Below are 17,134 nucleotides of genomic sequence, written 5' to 3' on the forward strand. Positions count from 1 at the left end.
TGTTAGGAAAATGAACCCTTAGATATGTTTATTTAAATGTTTTTTTTCTTTCATGCATTTGTTTCTAACGCATTTATAAGATTATTTCTTTGTTGCTTTGTATGTCCCTCCCCCACAGTATAACCCCTGCTTTCACTATATTTGATGTCGGTATAATTTGTGGAGGAGAAGGGGAAAAACAAGTCGTTTAAGGATACAAGTGGACCCGTCACAACAATGAGAAGTACAAGTTGTCATGTCGAAAACGAACTTTACAACTTTGGTGGGGGGGGGACTAAGTGGGGGGGTTGGGGGGAGGCTGGGAAGGGATGTGAAGGGTAAACAAAGGAGGAGGCTGCAATGCTTGATAAGAAATGTACTCATTATCTTGCTCATGCAATTGTAACCCCTCTGTACAGTATGTTCACAATAAAAAATAAAAAAAGAAAAAAATAGACTGTTATCTGGATGAATCATCTATATCTGGATATGCCATCATTTGCTCATCCATTCACCCAGTGACTGGACTTTGCAATTACAAATAATAATAATTAGTTGCAAGTACAAATAATAATAATTTTGTCAGTTACAAACAGACCTAACACTAACTGTGATGTTCAAGCTTTAACATGAACTTAAGTCTTCAAATTATTTGGATCTATATGGGAAAAAAGAAATTGCTGGATCATAGATAGGGTGAGAGCCTGGTTAGTTTTGTAAGTAACTGCCAAACTGTCTTCCAAGTTAGCTATTACATTTTTCTTTGCCACCAGCAATGAATGAGATTTTGTTCTTCCACATTCCACCCACGTTGTGAGGCACTTTGCATTTCAGCCACTCTGAGAGAGGTATAGTAGGCCTGAAGTGGTCTCTCTTTTCTGTTTCCACTTGCAGTTCTTTAATAGGTATGCAGTTCTTTAATAGGTGTTGAAAACCTTCCTTATGCTCATTTGCCCACTATGCATCTTCTTCAATGATGTGTCTGTCAGATCATTCATCTCTTTCTAGTTGTTTGTTCTTTTATACGTGAGTTTTAGGAGACCTTTATGTATTTGGGATGCAAGTTATTTATCAGATAAGTGTTTTGCTAGTATTTTCTATCGATCTATATTTTCTGTCTCCATCAGTCTATAGTGTGTCCTTCACTCTTTGCATATCTTTTGCAGAGCAAGTATTTTGAATTTTAGTGAAATCCAATTCATTTTTTTTCTTGCATGAATTTTACTTGTTGTTTTCTAAAAAGATGTTAAACCCAGTGTCATCTAAATGTTTCTTATATTTTGGGGGGATTTTATAGGTTTTCTTTTTCCACTTTTGTATATGATCCACTTTGAGTTTATTTTTGTATAACTGCATAGGCCTCTAACAAGACATTTCTTAATGTGCATTGTGAGCTTTCTGGCCCTATCTGTTAAAAGAGTTCACTGTCTTTTGACAAAGGTAAAAAGACAATTCAATGAGAAAAGGAGCATTTTCAACAAATAGTGCAGAACAACTAACCAGCAGTTTTCAGCTTAGAAAAAAATTTACCTTTACATGGACTATATAACTAAGAATAACATCTAAATTCATAAAATATCCAGAAGTCATTGGACAAATTGGACAAAGGAAGGAAGGAAGGAAGAAAAGAAGGAAGGAAGGAAGGAAGGAAGGAAGGAAGGAAGGAAGGAAGGAAGGAAGGAAGAAAAGAAAGAAAGAAAGAAAGAAAGAAAGAAAGAAAGAAAGAAAGAAAGAAAGAAAGAATCTAAATATAAATTGTTTGCTATGGAAAAGATATTGACAATCTATTTGTATTAAAATATGTGTAGAAGCCAGGGGCTGGTGGCCTGTAATCCTAGCTACTCAGAAAGCTGAGATAGAGAATCTCAGTTAGAAGCCAGCCAGGGTAGGAAAGTCCGTGAAACTCTTATCTCCAATTAACTACCCAAATAACCAGAAGTAGAGTGGTGGCTCAAGTGGTACAGCTCTATTCTTGAGCAGAAAAGCTTAAGCATATTGTCCAGGCCCTGATCAGGTTCCAGCCCCAGAATTAATGAAAAAAACTACATATAGAATTCCCCAAACTCAACATTAAGCAGTACCAATAACTGGTTTGAGTAGATCATCAAGCATGTGTGCATACACATACACACACACACACACACACACACACACACACACACACACACACACACGTACACATGCACACATTGAAACTCATCAGGGTTAACATTTTTAGATTTTTCTATTTCTCATCAACTATATTGCAATAAATCTGAAAAAGAAAAAACTTCCACCTCACTTAAAAGTATATTCTTTCTCCTCTAAGTCTCCTTGATACAGGCCAAAATTTTCTTAATAAATACACAGAAACACAACAAATCAAAGAAAGGTTGGACAAATGGGATTGCATTAAACTGCAGAGCAAAAGACATAGCTAGCAAGACCAATAGAAAGCCCACGGATTGAGAGAAGATCTTCACTAGCTATACAACAGACAAGGACCTCATATCTAAAATATACTTAGAACTCAAAAAATTAAATCTCCCAAAAACAACTCCTCAAAGAAACAACTGCCCCATTACTAAGTGGGCTAAAGACTTAAAGAGAGACTTCTCTAAAGAGGAAATAAGAATGGCCAGTAGACACATGAAGAAATGCTCCACTTCTCTGATCTGGCCATGAAAGAAATGCAAATCAAAACAACATTAAGATTCTACCTCACCCAGTTAAAATGGCTATAATCAAGAAATCTAATAACAGATGCTGGAAGAGATGTGGTCAAAAAGGAACCCTGCATTGTTGGTGGGAGTGTAAACTTGTTCAAACACTCTGGAAAGCAGTATGGAGGTTCCTCAAAAGACTACACATAGAGCTCCCGTATGACCCAGCAATCCCACTTCTGGACATTTACCCAAATGACCATAAACAGGGCCATACTAAAGCTACCAGCACAACTGTTTATCCCAGCATTATTCACCATAGCTAAGATATGGAACCAACCCAGATCCCCTCAGGAGATGAATGGATCAAGAAAATGTGAAATATATATATACACAAACACACACACACACACACACACACACACACACACACACACACACACACATATGAAGTCTATGCTTCCATCAGAAATAATGATACTGCCCTGTTTGTAAAGAAATGGAAAGACTTGGAAAAATCATATTAAGTGAAATAAGCCAGACCCAAAGGAAAATAGGCCCCATGTTTTCCCTTATTTGCATTGATTAGTATACATCTAGGATAATCTTAGCAGATGAGCAGAATAGCTCAAATGTTATGTATATATAACCATACAAGATGATGCTAAGCAAAATGAACTCTAAGACATGGATATAAGAGGTTTTTCTTTGTTGTTTTTATTAATATACTATGTAATTTCTTGTTTCTTTTGTATGTTCTTCCCCCTATGGTATATCCCCTGTTGTCACTGTATTTGATTTTTGTACCCTGGTATTGTATATACATTTATTTGCGTTAGGGAAGGGAAGGAGAACAACAGAATGGTGAACAAAGGAAAAAGAGGAATAATGCAACAGTAATATACACAATACAATATGTTGGAAATGATCTGTACAACTTGGAGGGGGTTGGAGGAGAGAAAGTAGGAGAAAATTGAGGGAAGGGATAACAAGTTTGACAAGAAATGTACTTATCACCTTACTTATGTAACTGTAACCGCTCTATACATCACCTTGACAATAAAAAATAGTTTATAAAAAAAGTATATTGTTTCTTTTACATCTTCAACATATCTACTACAAACTACATCAAATATCATGAGCTGGCTTATCAAAAACAATGCTCACTTTAAAACACTGGTATTTTCATCATCCTCAAAAAATATGCACTAAGACATCTGCTAGTCTGCCCAGAGTCATAGCATAAGCAAAATTACAAGAAAATACAATAACAAAATTTCTAGAAGTAACATATATACAAAAATTACTTGTAAAATATAATTTATGTTCTTTTTTTTGCTAAAATAGTTTCTCAAGGGCTCATATCAGATGACATTGCTCACATAATTTGATTTAACATTTTTAAACATTGTATTTCCTCAATTTATAATGTACATTATATTCTTAGTTGTCCTATTGTTACTAAGATGATTATTATTAATTTAAACTAGCTAGACTTTCTTCCTATTCCCTGACTGGGGAATCAAAATTAGCCTCCTAATTTTGCTAATGTAAAATATTTAACAAGCTGATTTCTAAAATTTCTGTGAAGCAACTTCTTACTCCACTAACCCAAAATAAAGAAAATCCAAATTTTTCTTCCTTTCCCTCCATTATCAGTCTCCCGGCTTGTTACGGGTCTCTACAGTACATACATGAGCAATCCTGTGTTCATCTTGGTTGGTCATCTTAGAAACTATCTAAATGTGCAGCAAAACCTCAGTCTTGCCTGTGCTAATGGCTCATGCCTGTAATCAGAGCTACTCAAAAGGATGACGTCTAAGTATCAAAGTTCAAAGCCAACCAAGCAGACAAATCTGAGAGACTCTTGTCTCTAATTACCATCAAAAAGCTGGAAGTGGAGGTGTGACTCATGTGGAGAGGCACCAGTCTTGAGTAAAAAAGCTCAGAGACAATGCCCAGGGCCTGAGTTCACATCCTAATACTGGCACACGCACACACCTGTTTATACTCTCTCTCTCTCTCTCTGTCTCTCACTCTCTCTCTCTATGTCCTTATTCTCCTTGAATAACCTACAAGCTAAAATAACTCATAGCTATAGCCTCTGCAACAAAGATCGATGACTAAGACAAAATTTTAATGTATATGTACTAGCTGTCATCTTATTATATTTATTCTTATTCAACCATAGTTTCTTTATTAAAAGAAATTTTAGTAAGTTATATCTGAGGTCTTCCCATTTGATTTGTACGATAAATTTTATTACATCATCTCTATCAAATCTCAGTATATAAAACCTCTGTAATATGATTACAGTATAGCCTTGACTTGATTTATTGAGTAGGTAATAAAAGTACGACATAAGATTCATTTGTAATATTTAAACTGCTGGTTCCAGCTCCATGCCTTGCAATTGCCAGGGAAAAATAAAACTTGTATCTACCTCTTGAAGCACCTAAATAAGTCAGCCTGGGCTATATAACAAGTTAAAAAGCCAGTTTAGATTATGTAGTGAGACCCTGTCTCAAAAGATCATATAATAAATAATTGAACAATTAACAGACAGCTTAACAAAACGATTACCAGTAAACACATCTTGTCTGTAGGGCTCAAGGGGATTTGGTGTGGAGAATGCATAGAAAGAGAGCTGGTGGTAAAATACAATCACAATTACTCAATGGACAGATGTGAAAATGGCATCTGAAGGGGTAGATGGGGTTGAGAGAGATGGAGGAGAGCCATGAAAGGGATGATACTGATGTAGATGCATTAGTACTCATGAGCTAACATGTTGAGTTGAAACTCCTTTGTACAATTATTTAACTACAATTAAAACTGAATTTAAAATAAAAATAAATGGACTATAAAAATGATTTTTACATAACTTTCATTTGAAGACTTCCCTTTCACATTTCTTATATAACAGCTCTGCTAGTTCTGAGCTCCCTAAGTTTGAAAGATTTTAAGAAAATCTTCTCTCCACTATTTCTGAAGAACAGCTTTGCCTTGTAATATTCTTGACTATCAGGAGGTTTTTCTGGTTTTGGGTTTTATGGTTCAGGTTCTGGGACTTGAACTCAGGGCTTGGGTGCTGTTACTGAGCTTTTCTGCTCAAGCCTGGCACTCTACCACTTGAGTCACAGCTCCACTTCCAGCTTTTTTGGTGATTAATTGGAGATAGGAATCTCATAGACTGTCCTACCCATACTGGCTTCAAACCACAATCATCAAATGTCAGCCTACTGAGTAGCTAGGATTGCAGTTTTAAGCCACTGGTGCCCAGCTTATTTTTTCTTTTAGCATGTCTATGCCCATCTCTAGATTTAGGAAATCTGAGGTCACTACTGCTTTAAATATGTTTCCTTCCATTTACTGTCTTCTTTCTTCTTCCAGGCTCCCCACAATGCATGTAATGGTTCATATGATGATGTCCCATAAGTACATTAGGCTTTCTTCAGTATTTCTTTCTTCCTTCCTTGTTTATTCTTATTTTCTGTTTGTTCCTCTGCTAATTTCAAACTACTCATTGAAATTGTTCATTATTCTTCCACTTGGCCAAGTCTGCTATTGAAGAGCTATATTGGACTTCTTGTATTTTTTTTTCTTCAGGCACTGTACTATCCAACCCCAAGACCTATGCTTCACTATTTTTGTAGTTTTTATTTCTAAATTGCTATTTTCATTTTGTTCATATATCCATGTTCTGATTTTGTTCAGTTAATCTGTGTTCTATTAAACTCTTCCCTGAGCTTCAAGATAATTATTTCCAATGCCTTCCCAGGCAATTCATAGATTTTCATTTCCTAGGCTCCTCTGTTTTTTCTTTGTTTGTTTTTGTCGGGTGCTGTCCCTGTGCTTTTCAGCTCAAGGCTAGCACTCTACCGCTTGAACCACAGTGCCACTCCCAGTTTTCTAGTGGTTTATTGGAGATAAGAGTCTCACAGACTTTCCTGCCCGGGCTGGCTTTGAACTGAGATCCTCAGATCTCAGCCTCCTGAGTAGCTAGGATTACAGGTGTGAGCCACCAGCACCCATCTGCTCCTCTGGTTTTGACGTGTCTCATGATCCCTTGTGCTCTTTGTTGCTTACACATTTGAAGAAACCACTGCCTCTCTGTGTTTATGAGAACCTTTTAACAATCCATCTCCCTTGAGACTGTGGAACCCTCTCAAAACTTTGCTATAACTGTGCCTTCTTTCTATTTGGACAGGTAAATTATTCTTTTTTTTTGGTCAGTTGTGGGCATGAACTCTGGGCCTGGGCTCTGTCCCTCAACTCTTCAGCTCAAGGCTAGTGCTCTACCGCTTGAGCCACAGCACCACTTCCATCTTTTTCTGCCTATGTGGTGCTGAGGAATCGAACCCAGGACTTCACGCATGCAAGGCAAGCACTACCTTCCCAGCCCCAGGTAAATTTTTATATAGAAAAATCTCACCGGGGCGCCAGTGGCTCACGCCTATAATCCTAGCTACTCAGGAGGCTGAGATCTGAACATCACGGTTCAAAGCCAGCCCGGGCAGGAAAGTCCATGAGACTCTTATCTCCAATTAACCACTAGAAAATGGGAAGTGGTGCTGTGGCTCAAGTGGTAGAGTGCTCACCTTGAGCTGAAGAGCGCAAGGACAGTGCCTAAGCCCAGAGTTCAAGCCCCACGATCAACAAAAAAAAAAAGAAAGAAAGAAAAATCTCTTCTTTTTTTTTAATGACTCCATAATTTCTTGCTCCCTCTGCTGTCAAACCATTGTATCATGAGTCAGGAGACTTTGAAGCCACTTTAAACCCCCTTCCCTAGAGAGAATCCACTAGTTTCTGAGCGTCTTACAGAGGGATGCTCAGCAAAGTAAGCCATTTGCCTCTTTCCTTGGTTCTTAGTTGCTCCACCAAACCCCATGAGCTTTGTTACTCTAAGTAGGTGATATAAGACAGAAACCAGCCATGAGGGCAAGCTGACCAAAAGCCCACGATGTTGAAAAATTACCCCACCTCTCTCACTCTCTATTGCAAGAGGAATCTCAGGGTTCTGGGCCTTCCTTTCCATTTTAAAGAGCCTTGTTAGTAGCAACAAAACATCCACTCTCCTTCTTTATTCTTAGCTTCCTTAGGCTTCTGAAATGTGCCACTTCTGTGAGTATTCCATGTGAGGCAGACAGAAACCAATTCTACAACAGCATCCTGAAAAGCTGGGACACAGTCTCCTCTCTCCTCCCCACAGAGAGAAATCCTGGACCAAGAAGAGCTCTCTGTGTGCACCTGGGCTAGGCTAGGCTGGCCTGGGGGGAGGGAGATAACAAAGAAAATGTGTGATCACCCTTTTTATCCATTTTCAATGTTGTGCTTATCTTAGGATTACAGCTTTATAACTGGATTCTGGCCTTCTCATACAGGTGTATTTACTGGTCTATAATTTAATAAATCTTCATTTCTGATGGTGTACAAAAGCTAAAACTGTTCTGCCATGCCTCAACTTGACCCTCCAAGGCAAGTACTTTTTTGAGTCTCATTTTTACCCTTATAAAACTAATACCCAGAGAAGTGAGATTGTTTGTTGAGTCTCAAAAAAGAATAGTGGAGCCAAACTTTCCAATATTGGAGTTTGACTAACCAACGTCTTGACAACTCTTCATTGATGCTTATTATGTCAAGTTTTTATTTCTCAAGCCCAAACTACGCTGCTTTCTTCATATATAAATTATTATCCATTTCCATGGAAAAACTTGGAAAAGATTATATTAAGTGAACTAGCCAGACCCAAAGAAACATAAGTCCCATGAATTCCCTTATTTGCAATAACTAGTACATATCTAGGACAAGCAGAAAAGGTCAAAAGCTATGTGTATATGACCATAGATGATGATGTTGAGCAAAATGAACCCCAAGATAGGGACACAAGAGGTTTTATCTTTCTTGCTGTTGTTTTTAATGTTCTTATATTGTACTATGTGATTTTTTTGGTTTCTCTTATATGTTCTTCCTCCATGGTACAACCCTGTTTTCACTGTATTTGATTCTGGTGTCTTGCATCTTGTATATACATTTTTCTAATTTGGGGAGGGGAAAGGAAATAACAAAATGATGAAATAAGGATACAGGTTGACCCATTGTAGCAAAGAGATGTACAAGACACTATGTTGAAAATAAACTTTTTGGCTGGGAAGGGATGTGAAGGGTAAACAAAGGAGGAGGCTGCAATGCTTGATAAGAAATGTACTCATTATCTTGCCCATGTAATTGTAACCCCTCTGTACAGTATGTTCACAAAAAAAATTTAAAAAAAAAAGAAAATAAACTTTACAACTTCGGGGAGGGGGAGAGTAGGAGGAGATGGAGAGGTGGGGAGGGAAGGGATTGTAGGGGAAAAACAAAGGAGTAGGTAACAATGCTTAATAGGAAATGTATTCATTACCTTACTCATGTAACTGTAACCTCTCTGTATAATATCTTTACAATAAAAATATATGTTTTTTAAAAAATAAATAAATTATCCATTTCCAAGTGCTGCTTAGGAATATATTTCTAGAACTGAAATCACTAAGTCCAAAAGTATATTCATTTACAATACTACTGTTATTCTACAGCCTTGCATTATGGTTACATATCAACTAGTAGCATAAATATACTCGATAGTTTATAATCTGAAAAATTAAATGTAATGTTCTTATTTTTTATCTTATCTGCTTACTCCTTAGATTAAAAATCTTTTTATATGTTTACATGTCATTTTTAATTTTTCTTGTCCACATTGCCTAACAGTATTGGCTTTGTTTTTTATGGCTGACTGGTCTTTTTCATTCAAAGTATTAAGTTTTAGCTGTGTGAGGTGGCTCATGCTTTTAATACGAGCTATTAGGTGGCAGAGATTGGGAGAATTGAAGTCCAAGGCAAGTTGGGACATAAAAGTTATCAAAACCCTGTCTCAACAAAAACACTGGTCATGGTGGTATATATTTGTCATTCCAGGTACTCAAGAGGCATGAAGTAGAAGAAGCATAGTCCAAACTGGTCCAGGCAAGGAAAGTGAGACCCTACCTAAAAGATAACTAAAAGAAAAAAAAGAACGATAATGATGTGGTTGAAGTGATAGAACATCTGCGTGCCAAGAGCAAACATGGGAGGGACCCTGAGTTCAAATCCCAGGACCATCATTAAAAAAAAAAAGTATTGAAGTTCTGTCACACAAATTGCAACTTTTTTTTGTCAGTCCTGGAGCTTGAATTCTGGGCTTATGTGCTGTCCCTCAGCTCTTCAGCTCATGGAGAGCACTCTACCACTTGAGCCACAACACTACTTCTCGTGCTGTGTTTTTCTAGTGGTTTATTGGAGATAAGAGTCTCATGGACGTTCCTGCCGGGGCTGGCTTTGAATCCTGATGTTCAGATCTCAACCTCCTGAGTAGCTAGGATTACAGGTGTGAGCCATGGCGCCTTGCTACAAATTGCAACTTTTTTATGTTGTCTTTCATAGTGGGCTTTGTTCTTGGGAGTGGGACAGTAGGGGAGTGTTTATATTTATTCAAACTTTTCAGTTCTTGCTGAAGTCAGGTTTTAGTTCTATATTTTCTTCTGTTCCTTTCGTTGCTTCATTGTTTTGATTTTATATCTTAGATCACTCACTAGGATTTATTCTTTTTGATTATTTGTGTGTTTGTTGAAACCAAATCTCTATCCTCTTGACCTCTAAGTAATTCTTTAGCTCAAGTTGGCCTCAAACTCATGCTCTTCTTGCCTCAACCTATTGAGTGCTGGGATTATAGGCATGTAGCATCATGCCTATCAGATTTATTATATAATAAACTGAAAACCAACTCTTGTTTCATAACAGTTGAGATAACAACACAATTTAATATTATAATCCTGTCCATTCTCTCCTGCTGGTTGAAATTTCTCCTTCCTTCTACATTAAATCACCTGACATACTTTGTTGTAATTCTTTAAATCTCTTTGCTTCTATTGATTTTTTCTGTCATTAATACACTATTTAATTAAAAGATTAGAACCATTGTGCATTAATTATTTTATTTGTATTATCCCCTTTGTGACCAATGAGATTCTAACCTCCTTCAAAACAGGAGGTAGATTTGATATTTGTGTGTCCCCTCACAAGCAATCAAAAACGGTATTGTATGTTTATACTGCTGAACTTCGAGACCTGGTCCCAAAATTCATAACAGTCAAAGTTCAGAAATAAGCTTTTGAACCTTTGCTGAATGTGGAGGAGTGGAACATCTCGGATAATGATAGAGATAAATTCTCAATTATCCTTTGCTCTGTGCCATAATTGCCAGACAAGCAGAGGCAATGGCTTCTCTTTTTAACTATGAGGGCTTTTCGCAATTTGATTAGTTTGATTCAAAGTTAATGATTGCTGTGGATGGGAAAGCATCTTATTATTCTGTAATGAAATAGAGAAAAATAAGTTTGAGAGCATGTGCTTATTTCTTGGGGAAATTTTCATTCTGTATTGTAGAAGACAGGAGCTCTAGCATTAGAAGACTGAGTAAAAAATTTTATTTAAGCACCTATGTCTCTTTGCCTGGTATGTTACAGACATGCAATAAATGTTTTGAAAAAAAGTAATAATTAATACTTGATTTTACAATCAAAAGATGTGTGAATAAAGCAACAGTCCCTTAGAAAGTGGACCTTGACCAGGGCTAGGAAGGTGGCTCAGTGGTAGAGTGCTTGCCTTGCATTCATGAGGCCCTGGGTTCGATTCCTCAGCACCACATAAGCAGAAAAAGCCGGAAGTGGGCCTGACGCCCAAGTGGTAGAGTGCTAGCCTTCAGCTGAAGAGCTGAGGGACAGTGCCCAGGCCCAGAGTTCAGGCCCCACAACCGACCAAAAAAAAAAAAAAAGAAAGAAAGAAAGAAAGAAAGAAAGTGGACCTAGACCTTCTTCAATGTGGACATATCTGAAATTGCTTGTTATTGGAACCATTGGAAGCAAGTATTTCAAGAAACCTCTCAGATGAAAGCAAAGGTCTCCTATAAACCTTTTTACAAGAAATATTAAGAACGGGAAATGCAGATTTCATAGCATTCCACCATCCTATGAAATACAAGGGCAAACACTTCTGGGCATATCATAAGAGGTAGACACTGTATTGTTCCACATTTTTTATCCCTAACCTTTCTCCTTTGCTAAGAGCCAATTGTTGTTTCTCAAGAAAGCTTTTACACTAGGCCTGGTGACCAAGTTATTGTTGTTTGGTTAGTTTGCTCATTTGGTTTGGTTTGGTTTTGTGCCAGAAGTGGGGCTTGAACTCAAGGCCTGTTTCTCACTTGACATTTCACTCAAGACTGGTATTCTACCACTTGAGCCCACTTCTGCTTCTGGCTTTTAGCTTGTTAGAAATAGAATCTCATGGACCTTGAAATGCTGCAAACCAATAAAAGCATTTAAGGGTATTTTCCTGGGTCAGTTGGCATGCATGAATAGGCAGATTGAGACTGGATATCTGAGCAGGAGGTCAGCCATTTTTTACTAGTAAAGAATGGTTTATACAGCAAACATGAAAAGAAAAAAGGGATTCCCCAGGAGTGGTTCTGGCTTCCCAGATGAAATTAGTATCCTTACTATAAAGTAGCATATAATCATTTTGTCATTCAGTGATTTTCATCAGCAACACCCAAGGACAAAAACAGACATAGATCAAACTTTCTTCCCAAGTAGAAAAATTCAAGTAATGGTTCCACAAAAAGGCTACAAGGTAAAGAAATCCATATGGCCAATGTTTTCCAAACAGTGAGTCATTTACTAACCACCAGATTGTTAGTTGACCCTAGCCAAGCCTTCACTGATCCTAGACCCTCCTCTTGTCCACAATTGGTCAACATTTTTCATCTGTATTATGACTGAGCATGCAGAATGACCACTTCCTTTTGTTCTGATAGCAAACCATAATATCAAGAAGATTCTATTCCTAAAGATTGTCATCTTCATCATGACTTCAACTCTTTCAGGTAGGAATAAACCATTTTGTTACCATCACACATAGAAGGAGGCTGATACACAAATAATCTAGTAACAGTTATTCACCTACCTTGTGGTGGTAGAAGGCTGAGATTCAGGCTTTCTGACTATCTTCTAATCACTCCAAACCAAAGTAGGCAAAGGAGCAACGAAATGATGCCTATTTATGAATAGGGTAAAAAGAAGGCTTGGAAGGCGTAAAGCCATCTCAGTTGTTTCCAATCTAAACAACTTGTGGGTGGAGCAGAGGTGTTAGGGTAAAGTACAGCTAGTGGTAAAGATGAGCAGTACTTAGGAGGGTAAGTGAAGGTCACTGCAGTGCATCAGTAAGGAAATTTGATGGAGCATCTCAAGCTGCATAGAAGTTAATCTTGCTAATGATTTAGTGGAGATAAGAATAAATATGAAGCATGTAATGTGAGCAGAAGCACGGACATCAGGTCCAAATAAATCAATGGCAGGAAACAATTGAAACATAAAAGGTACTGAGATAAGAGAGAAACAGACCAGAGAGACAAAAAGAGAAAAAGAAGGGGGGAGGAGCAGGAAGAAGAAAAGAAGGAAGAGGAGGAATAGGAGGAGGAATAAGGAGGTGAGAATAGGAGGGGAGAGGAGGAGGAAGGAAGAGGAGGAGGAGGAATAGGAGGAGGAATAGGAGGGGAGAATAGGAGGGGAGAGGAGGAAGAAGGAAGAGGAGGAGGAGGAAGAGGAGGAGGAGGAGAAGAAGGAGGAGGAGATGGAGAAAAGGAGGAGGAAGGAGAGAGGAAAAGAGGAAGGGAGAAAGGGAAAAGAAAGAAGAATATTTGGAAAAGTTCCATTTCTACTGAAGTAGTAAAAAAAAAGTCTGAAGCTGAAGAAACATCTGTAGCAGTGAACTAACGGATACATAAAAAGAAGAGGAAAGAGCAGCTATAAGTGTCCTGAGGATAGAAGTAATGAATAAGGTAAAGTGGAATGAGTTTTGAGATAGCAGAGGGAGGACAAACTAGAGACGCAGCCATGGAAGATGTGGGAAGTTGGAAAGTGACTTAGCTCTGTGTTACTCTAACAAAACATCTAATGCTTGGTAATGTATATACAAAAGAAGTAAGCCTCTTTGTCAAGAGGCTAACATCTGGCTAAGGTATTCTTGGCTATGGTACAACATGACAGAGAAGATAAAAGGAAGAGTCCGAATGAGAAAAGGCCTGGCACATAGCGGACCTTGCTTTATTACAGCCTACTTTCTCAAGAACTAACTCAATCTGGGTGAACTGCATTGATCTCTGCAAAGGCAGGTCTACCAAGACCTAATACCTTCCACTAGTTCGCACTTCTTAAAGATCCACCACCAACCATAGCTGGGCACTGGCTCACATCTGTGATCCTAGCTACTCAGAAAGCTGAGATCTGAGGGTCATGACTCAAAGCCAATCCTGGGAGAAAGTCTATGAGACTCCTGTCTCCAAATAGCCATCATAAACTGGAAGTGGTGCTGTGGCTCAAAGTAGTAGAACATTAGCCTTGAGCAAAAGAGCTCAGAGACAGTGCCCAGGCTCTGAGTTCAAGGCCCACGACTGAATAAAATGGAAAAAAAAAGAAAAAAAGATCCACCACTACCATGCTAAGGCCAAGCTTCTAGCACAGAAACCTTTAGGAAACATACTCAAATCAGATCCAATCAGAGCAGGATGTACAGAAGAAGAAAGCAACAGTTCATTTTGTTTTTTTTTTCTTTTTGCAATATTTTAAATCATAAGGGAGTAGATTATCAAATAAAGTCAGACATAGAGTCCCATTTTTCCTAAGGTATTTCCTGACTATAATGAGCTCTTTGCTCATGTACTTTGTACTTCAGAGCAAGATCAAGCATCTTTCCTGCCTGTTTTGTTCTTAAATACAGCTCAAATTAGAAGCAAGGTGTGCTTACTCGAAACATGGGCTACATCAAAACCGAGCCCATGAATATTTCATCAGCAGAAGAGAATTAAAAGATCAGATTAAGTTCAGAGCCATAACTGAAACCCTGCTCAGAATTCATGTGGCCTCATTACTTCAGGGAAGTTTTCAAAAGTGAATGCTGCTCATTTCACAGCCAGAGCCCTAAACTGCTGATGGTTCTAGTTCACCCAAGCGACCAACTGATATCTTAACAGAATTTACCTCAATCATGATCAAATATTCTAGGGTGGGAATTATATTTAACCGTTTATGCAAACTTCTATTTATTTTCATGTAGTGCAAATTAATACAATGCATGACCTGTTATATCTCAAAGCTGAAATATTTAAATAATGTTTAATATAATCTTAGCCAATTGATAAAGTTTATTTGGAAAAAGCAAGATTTAAATATACCAATGTACAATATTGAGAAAGCATTTAATTAAACTAAAATGTGCTCAATGACTCAAATAAATACATCAACTATTTTTTGAATCTTCTACTGTGTTCAGTACTATTTTTATTCTTATGGTATTTGTCACTTGAATTTTTCTGTGAGGATACTGTAAACCAGTTTTTAATCTCTGTAGGTCAAAGAGAACTTCAGTAATTTCACCTGTGCATGTCCCTTTGCTCTCTTTGTATCAAAATATGGAGGGGTTCTCTTTTCACTTGAGTTTTGTTATTTAACTGTCTCTGGCCAACAGAGTATATTTTCACTCATTGGGACTGGCTCTCTGACTCAAAACGGAATCTTGCACTGCAATGTGAAGGAACCTAAACGACTGCACTAAGTAGACCATGGGAATGCAGCAGAGCCCCTCAGCTCTCCAGCCTGCAAAGCAGTGCAAGAAGCCATCTTAGCTAATCAGTCCACTTAAGCCACCACTTAACTACCAGGAAAGATATTCATTAATGACTTAGGAAAGATAGTCATCTAGCAGAAAAATAGATTGGAAAACAAACATCAAATTGAACAAGACAAGCTCGAAAAAACGAACTATCCCATGTTGTCACATTTTTATTCATCGCTAGACGTAAAAACACATACATATTAATGAATGTATACATATATAATTATATATTTGTAGATGACATATAAGCATAGAACATGAATCTAATAGCTACTTATTAGGAGAAGGGAAAGAGGGAGGGGGAAAGAAATGTATTTAGTCATCCATATGAAAACAGCATGAAGAACTCAAATGACATCTGTTGATCAGTAGCTGGTGGGAGAACATGGAAAAAGAAATGGACACTTTCATGGTTCCCAACACTCTTCTTCTCTTCTGTTCTTCCAAATATAGTATCTCCTTTGTTGCCTAGACTTTTCTTGTTCACCGGGTCTAAGAGAGAAAACTCTGCAATCTTGCTCCTTCTTTTACCTTTATTTTTCTTCTTCAAGTTCTGCTGTCCCACTTGTTCATTTTTGCTAACTGCAGGATGTTGGAAAGAGCTTACTTGTTGATGCTTCAGTTGATCAGAAGACATTGTCCCACTGTCTCACTGTCATGATATTGTATCTTACATGGGAAAAGTGTCAGGGATACTGAGGTTAAGACAAGATTCACCCTCAGTGCTGGGCTGTAAAATGAGGACAAATGTCATTATCAGTCAGAACCTGTGCAGAGATTTTAACCGCTGGTGGACATCACAATCACAGCCACCTTCTCCCCCATCTAATAGATGCTGTACCATCATCTACTGTATTTAACATCACAGGTGATGACCATGCACCAGCTAAAAATAGCCAGAAAAAAAAAAAGGTCAAGCAGGACAAGAGCAACGTCATATTACTGGAAGAATACCAACAAAATTTTTTAGTCACAAAACTTCCCCTGGACTCTAATACAGTATCCTGAAATTACATTAGCCCCTCCTGTTACTGAAAATGTTTTATCTGTGGCCAGGGAATATACAGTCCAAGGAAAAGGCCTAGTCTCAAAAGACCTCTCTTCTAATTACTGGCTTAACCTTGGTGAAGTCTTTTAGCCTCTCAGTCCCTCAAAACAAATATCTACTTGCTAGGTTATTGATATGCATGGGTAGGTGTTGGGTAGTCTTTAAAATGCCACCTTAAAATAAATACCCTTCCTAGAATAAAGCTACTCACTTCTCAAAACAAAATAAACTACTGAAATTGCTAGCCAAATACCTGATAAAAATCCAGGGGAAACAAGACCAGACACAGGGAACTTTGCATTGGGAAGGAGGGGGTCTCTAGGTCAGATAATATATAAGGAGTTGGAGAAGACAATATGTTGGAAATAATCTGTACTACTTGGGGGCGGGGGTATTAGGAGGTAGGAAAGTGAAAGAAAAATGAGGGAAGGGGTAACAAGTTTGATAAGTTGTACTTATTACCTTACTTATATAACTGTAACTCCTCTGTGCATCACTTTGACAATTAAAAAAATTTTTAAATTAAGAATATTTTAAGAAAAGAAGTGGAGAATCCAGATGTTCCCATCCCATAGGGGACACCCAAATTGAATGAAGACAGGAGGAGTTAATAGAACTGAATGAGAAGCCTCAAAAAGGATGCTGGACACAATCATTCCCTCTCCTCAATGCAAACTTAGAAAACTTCAACCAATGGCCCCAAAGCAAAAGCCAAGAATTC

Source organism: Dipodomys merriami, unplaced genomic scaffold, assembly GCF_024711535.1.
Source record: "Dipodomys merriami isolate MVZ:Mamm:240054 unplaced genomic scaffold, mDipMer1.0.p SCAF_4, whole genome shotgun sequence".
In the NCBI taxonomy this organism is placed as follows: Eukaryota; Metazoa; Chordata; class Mammalia; order Rodentia; family Heteromyidae; genus Dipodomys; species Dipodomys merriami.